Genomic DNA, 12,849 nt, shown 5'->3' on the forward strand with positions numbered 1-12,849 from the left:
AGCCCAGGCTGGATCCCAGGTCTGATCTCAGGGCTCTTTTCTCTCCATAATACTTACCAAGGGTTACCATCAAGGTGGCTCTTAGATATTTAGTTCTCCCATCTGCCATGTAAATAGACCACAGCTTTTACATGAGTGAATCAGTAACCTTGGTAGTAATAGAGTAATTCTCTTGTCTCAATCAGTTTTTCCAATGTGTTACATGCGTTTCTGAGATTTACTAAGAGGAAAAAAAAAAGCCAGTACATTTTCCTTCAAAGTTATTTTCCTTCGAAAGTGCTGTTCTTTTTTAGGTGATGGTTGGGAAAATTCTGGGTGGAGGCTGACTCTAGCACTTGCAATGCATCATTATACAAGGGTGTTTATCTTGGTCACTGTAGAAAGAGTCGTCTGTTAGAAGGTAACATGTACCATCAGAATTGAACTCTTAATTATGCTATTTAGGGGAAAAAAAGAAATGAATCCAAGAGGGCTGGCATTTGGTGTAAGCTGGGTAATCTGATGTTATTTCCCCCAAAATCCCTCAGCTTGGAAGTTCTCTCGTATAAAGCTGAAAGCAGTAGTCAATTTTCCCATATTAACAAAGAGGAAAGAAAAGGCCTCCTGTCTCTGAAAGACCCCAGCTCTTCTGATACAAGTAAATCCCTGCCCAGATCATCTGTCTAGAACCATCCTTACTTTCCCCCTCACTTCCAAAAAGCTAACTTGAAAAGCATTTCTTTGACTACCTTTGGCATTTCACTCTTGCTGACTGCATACACATAGACAAGCTGGCCCCATGTATTATCTGTGGGGCTTAATCTACACTCCCAGTTGATAATCTTAGGAGATGCTAGCTAGCTGGGGAAGGGGTGGAATCAGGTGGATCAAGGTTTGAAACTGGAAAGTCGGGCCCAATAGGGCTAGAGTCCATAAACACATTTTTCTCTACAGTTTTGAGAAACTGACAAATAGCTTGATCCACTCTGACTCACTGGCTGCGACCCCTCCCCCACAAACACACCCATTCCTGAACTTTATGATCTTAAAGAATGGGAATTGTTTCCAATGGGCTGGAAACTCACTTGAATGATACCTCCAATAAAAAAGCAACAGAAGGTAACAATTTCCTTTTTTCAGGAAGCAAAAACTCTTTCAAGAATTCCAAATAAGGATGTTTGCCAAGCCAGTTGAGACTTGTGTAGAAGCAGTTTACCATTCTAAAAATCAAGTGTAACACAGAAAACAAAGTAACCCGTCGAGAGATAAAACTAAGTAGCTATCTTTGGATCACATCTTTCTCCCATATAAACAATAATCTCTGCCCTTTCCGTAACTGTTTCTCTAGTTTGACATAATTGAAAATAATTTTGTAACCCATTTGTTTTTTTCAAAATGTGAAGATCCCCTGGAGTAGGAAATGGCAACCCACTCCAGTATTCTTGCCTGGAGAATCTCATGGACAGAAGAGCCTGGTGGGCTACAGTCCATGGGGTCACAAAGAGTCGGACACAACTGAGCACTCACGTACAGGTCGCTTAACAGAAACTTATTTCTCACAGCTGGGAAGTCCAAGATCAAGGTACAGGTAGATTTGGTGTCTGGTGGGAACCTGCTTCCTGGTTCAGTTCAGTTCATTTGCTCAGTCGTGTCCAACTCTTTGCGACCCCATGAATCCCAGCACGCCAGGCCTCCCTGTCCATCACCAACTCCCGGAGTTCACTCAAATTCATGTCCATCGAGTCAGTGATGCCATCCAGCCATCTCATCCTCTGTCGTCCCCTTCTCCTCCTGCCCCCAATCCCTCCCAGCATCAGGGTCTTTTCCAATGAGTCAACTCTTCGCATGAGGTGGCCAAAGTATTGGAGTTTCAGCTTCAGCATCAGTCCTTCAGAAGAACACCCAGGACTGGTCTCCTTTAGAATGGACTGGTTGGACCTTCTTGCAGTCCAAGGGACTCTCAAGAGTCTTCTCCATCACCACAGTTCAAAAGCATCAATTCTTTGGCACTCAGCCTTCTTCACAGTCCAACTCTCACATCCATACATGACCACTGGAAAAACCACAGCCTTGACTAGATAGACCTTTGTTGGCAAAGTAATGTCTCTGCTTTTGAATATGCTATCTAGGTTGGTCATAACTTTCCTTCCAAGGAGTAAGCATCTTTTAATTTCATGGCTGCAATCACCATCTGCAGTGATTTTGGAGCCCCCCAAAATAAAGTCTGACACTGTTTCCACTATTTCCCCATCTATTTCCCATGAAGTGATGGGACCAGATGCCATGATCTTAGTTTTCTGAATGTTGAGCTTTAAGCCAACTTTTTCACTCTCCTCTTTCACTTTCATCAAGAGGCTTTTTAGTTCCTCTTCACTTTCTGCCATAAGGGTGGTATCATCTGCATATCTGAGGTTATTGATATTTCTCTGAGCAGTCTTGATTCCAGCTTGTGCTTCTTCCAGTCCAGCGTTTCTCATGATGTACTCTGCATTGAACAGTCATCTTTTTGGTGTGTTGTCAGGTAAGGGAAGGGGTGAGGGTGTTTTCTGGGGTCTCTTACATAAGGGCACTGATCTCATTCATGAGTGCTCCACCCTCATGACCTCCTAATCTCTCAAAGGCTTCATCTCCTAATACCACATTGGGGGTTAGGTCAAAACATATAAATTTGGGGCTACACATTCAGTCTGTAGTAGTCACACAGCCTGAAATTCTTCAGAGCTGGAATTCCAAACCAGCTCTCCCCTTTTTAAGGAAAATGCTCTATTAGCCCAGAGGGATCTCTGCAACTTTTCCCTTGGTTATTGCTTAGTGGCTAAGTTATGTCCAACTCTTTTGTGACCCCATGGACTGTAACTCACCAGGCTCCTCTGTCTATGGGATTTCTCAGGCAAGAATACGGGGGTGGGTTGCCATTTCAATTTTTTTAAAAAGAATTAAGTTTTTATTTTTACAAAACCCCTGCATTTCAAGGTCTCAAAACTTCTGCTCCTAGCTCTTGTGGGCAATGATGGTGGGAAACAGAACTCAGCTTTGAGATCTGAGTTAACAAAAGATAAAACATCACTACTTCAGAATCTTTCTTTTGTTCCCAAGTAGTGGGCAGGGAGAGGGAGAGAACAGTTTCTGCAACAATTACTCCCTTTAGTGAGAACACTGACCCATAAAGGATTGGTGATGGTCCCTTGACAAAACCTGTTAGAGATGGGAGAAGGAATGGGGAGTTGTTTAATGGATACAATTTCAGTTTTGCAAGATAGAAAGTTCTGGAGATATGCAATACAACATTGTGACTATACTTAACACCACTGAACTGTACACTTAGAACAGTTAAGATGATAATTTCATGTGATGGGCTTTCTATCACATTTTAAAGTCTAAAAAATATTTTTCTTAGTCATGGGAACTTTTAAACGATGTCCCAGAAAGAAGAAAGAGAGAACTGATGCTCTAACAGGGCACACTTGTTGCTGTCTCCCGAACCCCATAGTCAATGCAGATTTGGAATCTTCAGATTGCAGATCCGAATCTGTAATTCTCCAGATAAGGTGAAAACCAAGCCACAGAGCTCATCATAATATCAGAATGCAGGAGCTGACCATTTCCTTGCACCTAAAATCTCTCTATGAAACAATCTACAATGACCTGCATCCACAGAGATTTTCTTAAAGAATCATTCACTTAGAATATATTTATAGGGCATTCCCTGGTGGTCCAGTGGTCAGAACTCAAGCTTTCATTGCTGGGGCCCCGTATTTGATCCCTGGTCAGGGAAGTAAGATCCTGCAAGATGGCACAAAAACCTAGTTTTTTGGTTATGATTTGGTCATGTTGTGAAGGCAACAGCAGAGGATTTCATTGGAAACACTCTGAATATATTCTTTGTGAAGTTGGAAAGTGAAATACATTGAAATAACATAGGCCAAAATAGCATAACACTCTCATTTTCTGTTAGTTTGCATCCAAGTTACTAATGACAGAAAAGGGACTTTGAGGAAGATAATTGAAATACATTTTTCAGAACTTCCCACCCCTTTTGCTAAGATTTTGTATCCCCAAACCTGACTGCAATGGTAATCTGTCCACTCTAACTAACTTTATGTCAGTAACTTCTAGAATTATTAAAATTAGAAGTATTTCCAACTCTAGGTCAGATGAGTTTGGTACCCTGAGAGTATATTGCCTTTTTTACCAAAATGAGAAATACTTTGGAATTCCAAAAGAAGTAGCAAGATTCCATTTATATACAGTTAAAAAATTTATATACTCAGAACAAACCTATGGTGCAAAATGTCATGGTTCTAAATGGAATAAAACTAGAATTTAAAAAATGGAAGCCAAAACCAAAAGACAAATCCCAGTGCTAACATGTCTGCTTTAATATCACTGATGTTGAGTTTGATTTCATCCTCAAAAGGCAAAGGTCAGTGTTCAAGGCTCCACTAGTTAATATCACAATCTATAACTGTGCAGGAAGTTCCAGAAATTCGGGTGCACTTTCCTGCTCACAAATAGCTCATTTTGTGATGCAAAAAGAACAAATAATCAACAGATGTTTTAACCAGGCAGAAATCCAACCAATAAATTTTTCAGACTTATTGTTACCTGTTTCCTGAAGGTGAGGGAGTTGATAATTCTGTATAAACTGAAAAGCACCATACCACGTACTTCCTAATGGAAAGCGCCAATTTTCAGAAGGGCAATACCCAGGCCTGAGTAATCTCTGTATTTTATCGTGTCTAGCACAGTGCCTGGCACAGGGACCTCATTCAGTAAATGTTTGGTCAAAAAATGAATGCAAATAGCACTGTGTCACTGGCCAGTTGATGTTGCTCTTGGCCGCACCCTCACCTCCACCCAAGTCTGGATTAGCTGTCCTCTGAGCTCCCACGGCTCCCTGGGAGCCATCAGAGCACTGGCCACCCCATGTTTATCCCAGGTGACTGTCCCCTGTCTTTCTTCCCCACTAGACAGCGAACTGGGTCTGTCCTGATCATCACTGTATCCCCGGTGCCATATTTATGAATGACTGGATGCCTTGAATATTAATTATACTCTATGTTCCAGAACTACAGGGCCAAGGCTAAGGAACAGTGGATTTCCCACTCTTTCTCCAGGTCTCCTTGCTCAGCCAACTGTGTGACTTTAGGCAAATAACTCGGCTTCCTGGGAGTCAGCCTCAATTAGAGCCATGGGCTCTAGGATGGATGTCCAAGGGGACTCAGGGCAGCCCCTTACACCAGGGCTCTGAGACATCTCAGGCTGGAGGGAAGAGTTGATTGCCATTCCAGAAGAAAGTTGACATGGAAAACTTAGTTCTAGCCTCAGACAGGACTTAAGGTCCATCTCTAGCAGTTTCTGACCAACTTTGGGGGCATTACCTCATCCCTCTGAACCTCATTACTTTATGAGGGTTTGATTTGAGCATTTTATCATGGCCACTTACTATCCTCAATGTGAATTCATAATTGCGTATGGATGTGTTTTAGCATTCTTACAATATTTGAGTAATAACAAGGGCTATGATTTACTGAGCACTCATCGGTCCCTGCTCTGGGCTAAGTGCTTTAGCTGCATCATCTCATTGAATCTTTACAATAACCCTTCCAGGCAGGAATTAGTGTTGCCATTTTACAGATAAGGAAATTAAAGCTCATAGTGGTAGCTTAAGTGGCCCAGACCAGGCAGCTGTTAGAGCCAGGATTCAAGCCCGGTTTTGTCTGACTCCAAAGCCCATTACTCTTAACCCCTTCACTCAACTGCTATAGAGTAATTAAGGGGTATTAAAATGGGACCCTGTAAAAGCCAGAGAATAAGGTAAATAAATAGAAAGCTTTTGCCTTCTCTTGAAAGGCCATTAGTCCCAGCAGCCTTTTGGTGTCAAATGGAAAAAATAATAAGGCTGGCCCATCAATTAGCAGAAGCAGGCCACTTTACCAGTATGCTGGGCTCTTCTTTCCATTGTTAGCTAAAATAATTACCATCCATTCAACCACTTTAAGTGACTCCCAATGCGGACTTATGAGCCTTTCTATTAACTATAGAACATCAAAATAATAAGTAGATGGCAGCTCTCTCTAAGGGACTTTGAATACACTATTAAAAAACCAAACCAAAACAGAAGTTTTCAGTTCTCAGTCTTCAAAAGCCAGGAACTCTTTCCAAATTTGATAATACCTTTTGTCAAATGCATGGAGCTCTGTGGCAAGGAAGCGGGCAGCACCGCTGTCTCTCCACGGAGAGTTTCAGAACTCATGGATGCGGTGGCTCAGCGAACGTTGGGGATGGCCGTGGTGACTAAAACGACTCCTGTTGCCCTAGTTTCAGGCCGAAATTCGCAAACTGCTAAAGGGTCGGAAAACATTTTAGTCAAACGGAGCGCAATTTCCACCCCTTGGTTCAGTTCAGTCTAGTCGCTCAGTCGCGTCCGACTCTTTGCGACCCCATGGACTGCAGCACACCAGGCCTCCCTAGAGAGAGGCTAAATTTCAAGCAAGGTCCGAGATGCACGGATTCCTGGCGGGGTACCAGGGCTTGCGCTGAGACGGTCTGGGCTTCGGAAGGGTCTCTGCTGCCCTCTGCTGGCCACAGGTTGGTGCTGTAGCCGCCCAGAAAGGGACTCCTTCAAAGTGCTGCTGTTAGGGCCTCTCCTCCTCTTGCCGCTCCCACTGTTACCCCCACAAACTAGTACCATGTCCTAGGCTTCTCTCAGGGCCAGGGACTGAGCCAGATGCTGTGGAGACAGAGTTGACAAGTCCCGAACAAGTCTCGGACAGATTCCCAAGCAGAGTTACAATAAAGTGCAGATCATGTCGCCAGAGCATGGACTGGGATCGCTGAGATCCCCTCATCAGCGGTGCTAGGCTCCTACTCTGCGTCCACTGCCAAGTGAGGTTCTGTGAAAATAATAGAATCACCTACTCGCGTTTGCACAGAGCTTTGTCGTTTTAAGCCTTCGTTTAGAATACATCTCATTTGATCATCCCAACAAACGGGTGAGGTTCGCAGAGCGAGTATTCATATCCTCCTGGTATAGATTAGAAAACCGAGGCTCAGAGAGGGTGCGTAAGTTGCCAAATGTAGCACAGCCAGCTGTTAGGATACAGAGCTTGGACTTAACCAGCTGACCTCAAATTCACTCACTTTACTCCTGCACGGCGCTGCTTCGTGCTTCTGCTTCCTGAGAGGCAGATGTGTGTGTGTGTGTGTGTGTGCACACATGCACACTCAGTTGTGTCACATTTTGTGACCCTATGGGCTGTAACCCGCCAGAGTCCTCTGTCTAAGGGATTTTCCAGGCAAGAATACTGGAGTGGGTTGCCATTTCCTCCTCCAGGGGTCTTCCCAACCCAGGGATCAAACCTGCATCTCCTGCATTGATACAGATTCTTTACCACTGAGCTACCAGGGAAGCCCCTCCTGAGAGGCGGTAGATCACAGTTAAGGCCAAGTGCTGCCAGTCTTACTAGGCTCTAGCTAGACAGCAGCAGGCAAGTCACTTTACTTCTCTTTGTGTTTCCCCTATCTTTGAAATGGGAAGGATAACCCTATTTATAAGGTTATTTTTCAACACTAAATGATGGAGCGATAAGAAAGCCTTCCTCACCGATCAATGCAAAGAAATAGAGGGAAACAATAGAATGAGAAAGACTAGAGATCTCTTCAAGAAAATTAGAGATACCAAGGGAACACTTCATGCAAAGATGGGCTCGATAAAGGACAGAAATGGTATGGACCTAAGAGAAGCAGAAGATATTAAGAAGAGGTGGCAAGAATACACAGAAGAACTGTACAAAAAAGATCTTCACGACCCAGATAATCACGATGGTGTGATCACTGACCTAGAGCCAGACATCCTGGAATGTGAAGTCAAGTGAGCCTTAGAAAGCATCACTACGAACAAAGCTAGTGGAGGTGATGGAATTCCAGTTGAGCTACTTCAAATCCTGAAAGATGATGCTGTGAAAGTGCTGCACTCAATATGCCAGCACATTTGGAAAACTCAGCAGTGGCCACAGGACTGGAAAAGGGCAGTTTTCATTCCAATCCCAAAGAAAGGCAATGCCAAAGAATGCTCAAACTATCGCACAATTGCACTCATCTCACACGCTAGTAAAGTAATGCTCCAAATTCTGCAAGCCAGGCTTCAGCAATATGTGAACTGTGAACTTCCAAATGTTCAAGCTGGTTTTAGAATAGGCAGCGGAGCCAGTGATCAAATTTCCAAAATCTGCTGGATCATGGAAAAAGCAAGAGAGTTCCAGAAAAACATCTATTTCTGCTTTATTGACTATGCCAAAGCCTTTGACTGTGTGGATCACAATAAACTGTGGAAAATTCTGAAAGAGATGGGCATACCAGACCACCTGACCTGCCTCTTGAGAAACCTATATGCAGGTCAGGAAGCAACAGTTAGAACTGGACATGGAACAACAGACTGGTTCCAAATAGGAAAAGGAATATGTCAAGGCTGTATATTGTCACCCTGCTTATTTAACTTATATGCAGAGTACATCATGAGATACACTGGGCTCGAAGAAGCACAAGCTGGAATCAAGATTGCTGGGAGAAATATCAATCACCTCAGATATGTAGATGACAGCACCCTTATGGCAGAAAGTGAAGAGGAACTCAAAAGCCTCTTGATGAAAGTGAAAGAGGAGAGTGAAAAAGTTGGCTTAAAGCTCAACATTCAGAAAACGAAGATCATGGCATCAGGTCCCATCACTTCATGGGAAATAGGTGGGGAAATAGTGGAAACAGTGTCAGACTTTATTTTGGGGGGGCTCCAAAATCACTGCAGATGGTGATTGCAGCCATGAAATTAAAAGATGCTTACTCCTTGGAAGGAAAGTTATGACCAACCTAGATAGCATATTGGAAAGCAGAGACATTACTTTGCCCACAAAGGTCCGTCTAGTCAAGGCTATGGTTTTTCCAGTGGTCATGTATGGATGTGAGAGTTGGACTGTGAAGAAAGCTGAGCACCAAAGAATTGATGCTTTTGAACTGTGGTGTTGGAGAAGACTCTTGAGAGTCCCTTGGCCTGCAAGAAGGTCCAACCAGTCCATCCTAAAGGAGATCAGTCCTGGGTGTTCATCGGAAGGACTGATGCTGAAGCTGAAACTCCAATACTTTGGCCACCTCATGCGAAGAGTTGACTCATTGGAAAAGACCCTGATGCTGGGAGGGATTGGGGGCAGGAGGAGAAGGGGACGACAGAGGATGAGATGGCTGGATGGCATTGTCGACTCGATGGACATGAGTTTGGGTGAACTCCAGGCGTTGGTGATGGACAAGGAGGCCTGGTGTGCTGTGATTCATGGGGTCACAAAGAGGCGGACACGGCTGAGCGACTGAACTGAGATGATTAAAGGCTTATGCCAGCCATAGAGTTAGCACTTAATAAATGTCAGCGTTCAATATCACTGTCAAAACGTGAGTCAGGCAACTTAGGGCATGTGTGCCGGGTCCACAGTGACAGGTCACTGTTCAGTTTTCTGGGGACCACGCCTCTTCCTCTTATTTCCAAGATGACCTACAGGAATAACAGGGCTGCTGAGTGTGGAGGAACTAATTCTGCCCTCGAGAGGTGATCTCTGCCTTTCTAGGGGCAGGGGCAGCAGGGAAACTGTCCCAGGGACCGGGACTTGTAAAAGAGAAACTTATAATGTTCTTGTGAAAACCAATCTCATCTGCAAGTGATGTGTTGATAAGCCTCTGGAGTCACACCACTCATATCAGTGACCAGACATATGGCTTATACATTAGCAGTTTAATTAAATCATGTTTTGAGAGACTAAGATGCTTATTTGTTGTGTATTTTTTAAAAATTGTTACTGAGGTTTAGTTAAGTTACAATATAATGTTAGTTTCAGGTGTACAACATAGTGATTCAAAATTTTTATACATTTTACTCCACTTAACGTTATTATATTCTAGACCACCAAAACTACCATTTAATAGAAAAATCTGTAATCACTTTTTCAAATCCAGATGTGTATCAGAATTATCTTGGAATATAAAATAAAATATAAATGCCCAAGTATGTCGTTTTTTCTTCAAAGCTGCACATGTTTCTAATCAGCAGCCATGTTTAAAAACAACTGGACTATATGAGGATCTTTTACTTTTATCTAGTTTGTCTCACTGTTTCTATTTCATATTCAGTGTTCCCATTTCATTTACTTATGTTTTCCAGTTTCGCTTTTTTTGATGTTCTTTCTAAGTGTAGTACAAAAGCCTTTGTATACACATATATAAAAAGTACGTATAATATGCATTTTAGAAAACTTATGAATTTTTACCTAGCTAAAACATTTGTGATGTTTTGATTCCAGTTGTTTGACTTGGTATGAAAAGAATGCTAGATTTCTAATTTAAAAAAATTGATATGCAACAAGCAACAAAGATTACTGTATAGCACAGGGAACTATAGTCAATATCTTAATAACCTGTGAAAGTGAAAGTGAAGTCCCTCAGTCGTGTCCGACTCTTTGCGACCCCATGGACTGTAGCCTATCAGGGTCCTCTGTCCATGGGATTTTCCAGGCAAGAATACTGGAGTGGGGTGCCATTTCCTTCTCCAGGGAATCTTCCCAATACAGGGATCAAACCCAGGTCTCCCGCATTGTGGGCGGACGCTTTACCATCTGAGCCACCAGGGAAGATCTCCTTAATAATAATAACCTATAATGGAAAATAATCTGAAAAATAATGTATGTGTATATGTATAACTGAATCACCTTGCTGTGCACCTGAAACATTGTAAGTAAACTATACTTCAATAAAATATATATATTAAGAAAAATAAAGTTATTATAAATATTGGCTGTATTTCATGTGGTGTACAATATATCTTTGTGGCTTATTTATTGGTATACATTTTAATAATTAGAAATGTCTCTTATTAGCAGGACAGTTATCCAAAGAGGACGTTATAATATGTACTGTATATGCAATAGGAGAATACAGGCAGAACTCTATTCGTTGAGCTTCACTTTATTGTGCTTTGAAGATACTGGGTTTTTTACAAATTGAAAGTTTGTGACCAGCCTGCATCGAACAAGTCTGTCGGCACCATTTTCCCAACAGCATTTGCTCACATCATGTCTCAGTGTCACATTTTGTTAATTCTGGAAATATTTCAAACTTTTTAATTGTTATTCTATTTGTTATGGTGAACTGTGATCAGTGGTCTCTGATGTTAATACTCTGACTCACTGAAGGCTCAGATGATGGTTAGCAATTTTTAGCAACAAGGTACTTTAAAATTAAGGCATATACATTGTTTTTTCAGACATACAGTTATTGAACACTTAATAGACTATGGTAGAGTGTAAATATAAATTTTACATCTGCCAGGAAACCAAGAAATTCACATGACCCATTTTATTGTGAGATTTGATTTATTATCATGGTCTGCAGTCAAACCCACAATATATCCAAGGTCTGCCTGTAAATGCATTTTGTAGCAAAGGGTTGGGGAGGGGATTAAAAAATGTTCCTGTTGGAAAAAATTCTCTTGTTAAAGGGAACTTTTTAATTACAGAGAATTGATCATTGCACGAAATTCATCTTACCCATACATGCAAAGCAGGGTCGGTATAGAATGGTACTAGGAATGTGGGCAAAGACTTAATTATATAATAGTATTTAAATTGGATCTTTTATCTTAATGCCCTGGGATCTCATGACAATCCCTCCTCCCACTTGGCTGCTTCTCCTCAAATCTTCCTGAGGCTCTTCTTTTGGCTCCTGCATGAACTCTTCTTTCTCTACTATCCCCTAAATGTCAGTATTCTCCAGGGATTTTTCCTTGGCCCAGAGCCCTCACACACTACACTTTCTTCCTAAGTGATGGCATCCTTTCCCATAACATCAGTGACCATTGATGACCAAGTTGATGACTCCAAAGTCGCCATCTCCTAGGAGCCTGAGACACACCACCTTCCTGGCTACTGGACATACGTACCTGGAGGTCCCATAGGCACCAGTCCCTCTTAAATGTGTTCTGCCACCTGTTTTCTCTGCATCATTTAATGACACTCATATTCATTAGTAGTCACTCTCCATGCCCTCTGCCATTTTACTACCCCACCAGCAATGTGTGATGGTCAATTTCTTTGGGAGTCATTCTTTTTTTTTTTTCTTAAAAAAAAAAAAAAAGCATTTATTTATTTGGCACACATGATCTTTGATCTTTGGTGTGGCACACGGGATCTTTTTTTAGTTGGGGCATGTGGGATCTAGACCACCAGGGAAGTCCCTCTTTGGGAGTCATTCTTGGTCCCTCCCTCTCCTTCAGTTCACACATCTAAACACTTAACACCCCAACCATACTGATCTGCACATGGTCTTCAATAGAAACATGCTTTTCCTTCTCTGTCTTGTCTGCCTAGAATGTCTTTCCCAGCTCTTTTCATCTAGGGAGCACTTAGTCCTTCTTTAAGATTCAGTACCTCTAGGAACTCTTTCTGTATCATGCCTCTCCTGTTTTGTGAGCTTTCTGAGCCCTGTTGAAGTTGTTTTCCCCCCAAAAGGCTGGGACACACCCCATCCCCATCCCCAACCCCCGCTTAGCTCACTAAGTCCTCTCTCACCAGCACTTGAAATTTATCAGGCACTCTATCAGGAGTTGTTAGGTGAGCGAAAGTGAAAGTCACTCAGTTGTGTCCGACTCTTTGTGACCCCATGGGCTATACAGTCCATGGAGTTCTCCAGGCCAGAATACTGGAGTGGGTAGCCTTTCCCTTCTTCAGGGGATCTTCCCAACCCAGGGATCGAATCCAGGTCTCTCGCATTGCAGGTGGATTCTTTATCAGCTGAGCCACAAGGGAAGCCCAAGAATACTCGAGTGGGTAGCCTATC

This window comes from Bubalus kerabau, chromosome X, assembly GCF_029407905.1.
Source record: "Bubalus kerabau isolate K-KA32 ecotype Philippines breed swamp buffalo chromosome X, PCC_UOA_SB_1v2, whole genome shotgun sequence".
In the NCBI taxonomy this organism is placed as follows: domain Eukaryota; kingdom Metazoa; phylum Chordata; class Mammalia; order Artiodactyla; family Bovidae; genus Bubalus; species Bubalus kerabau.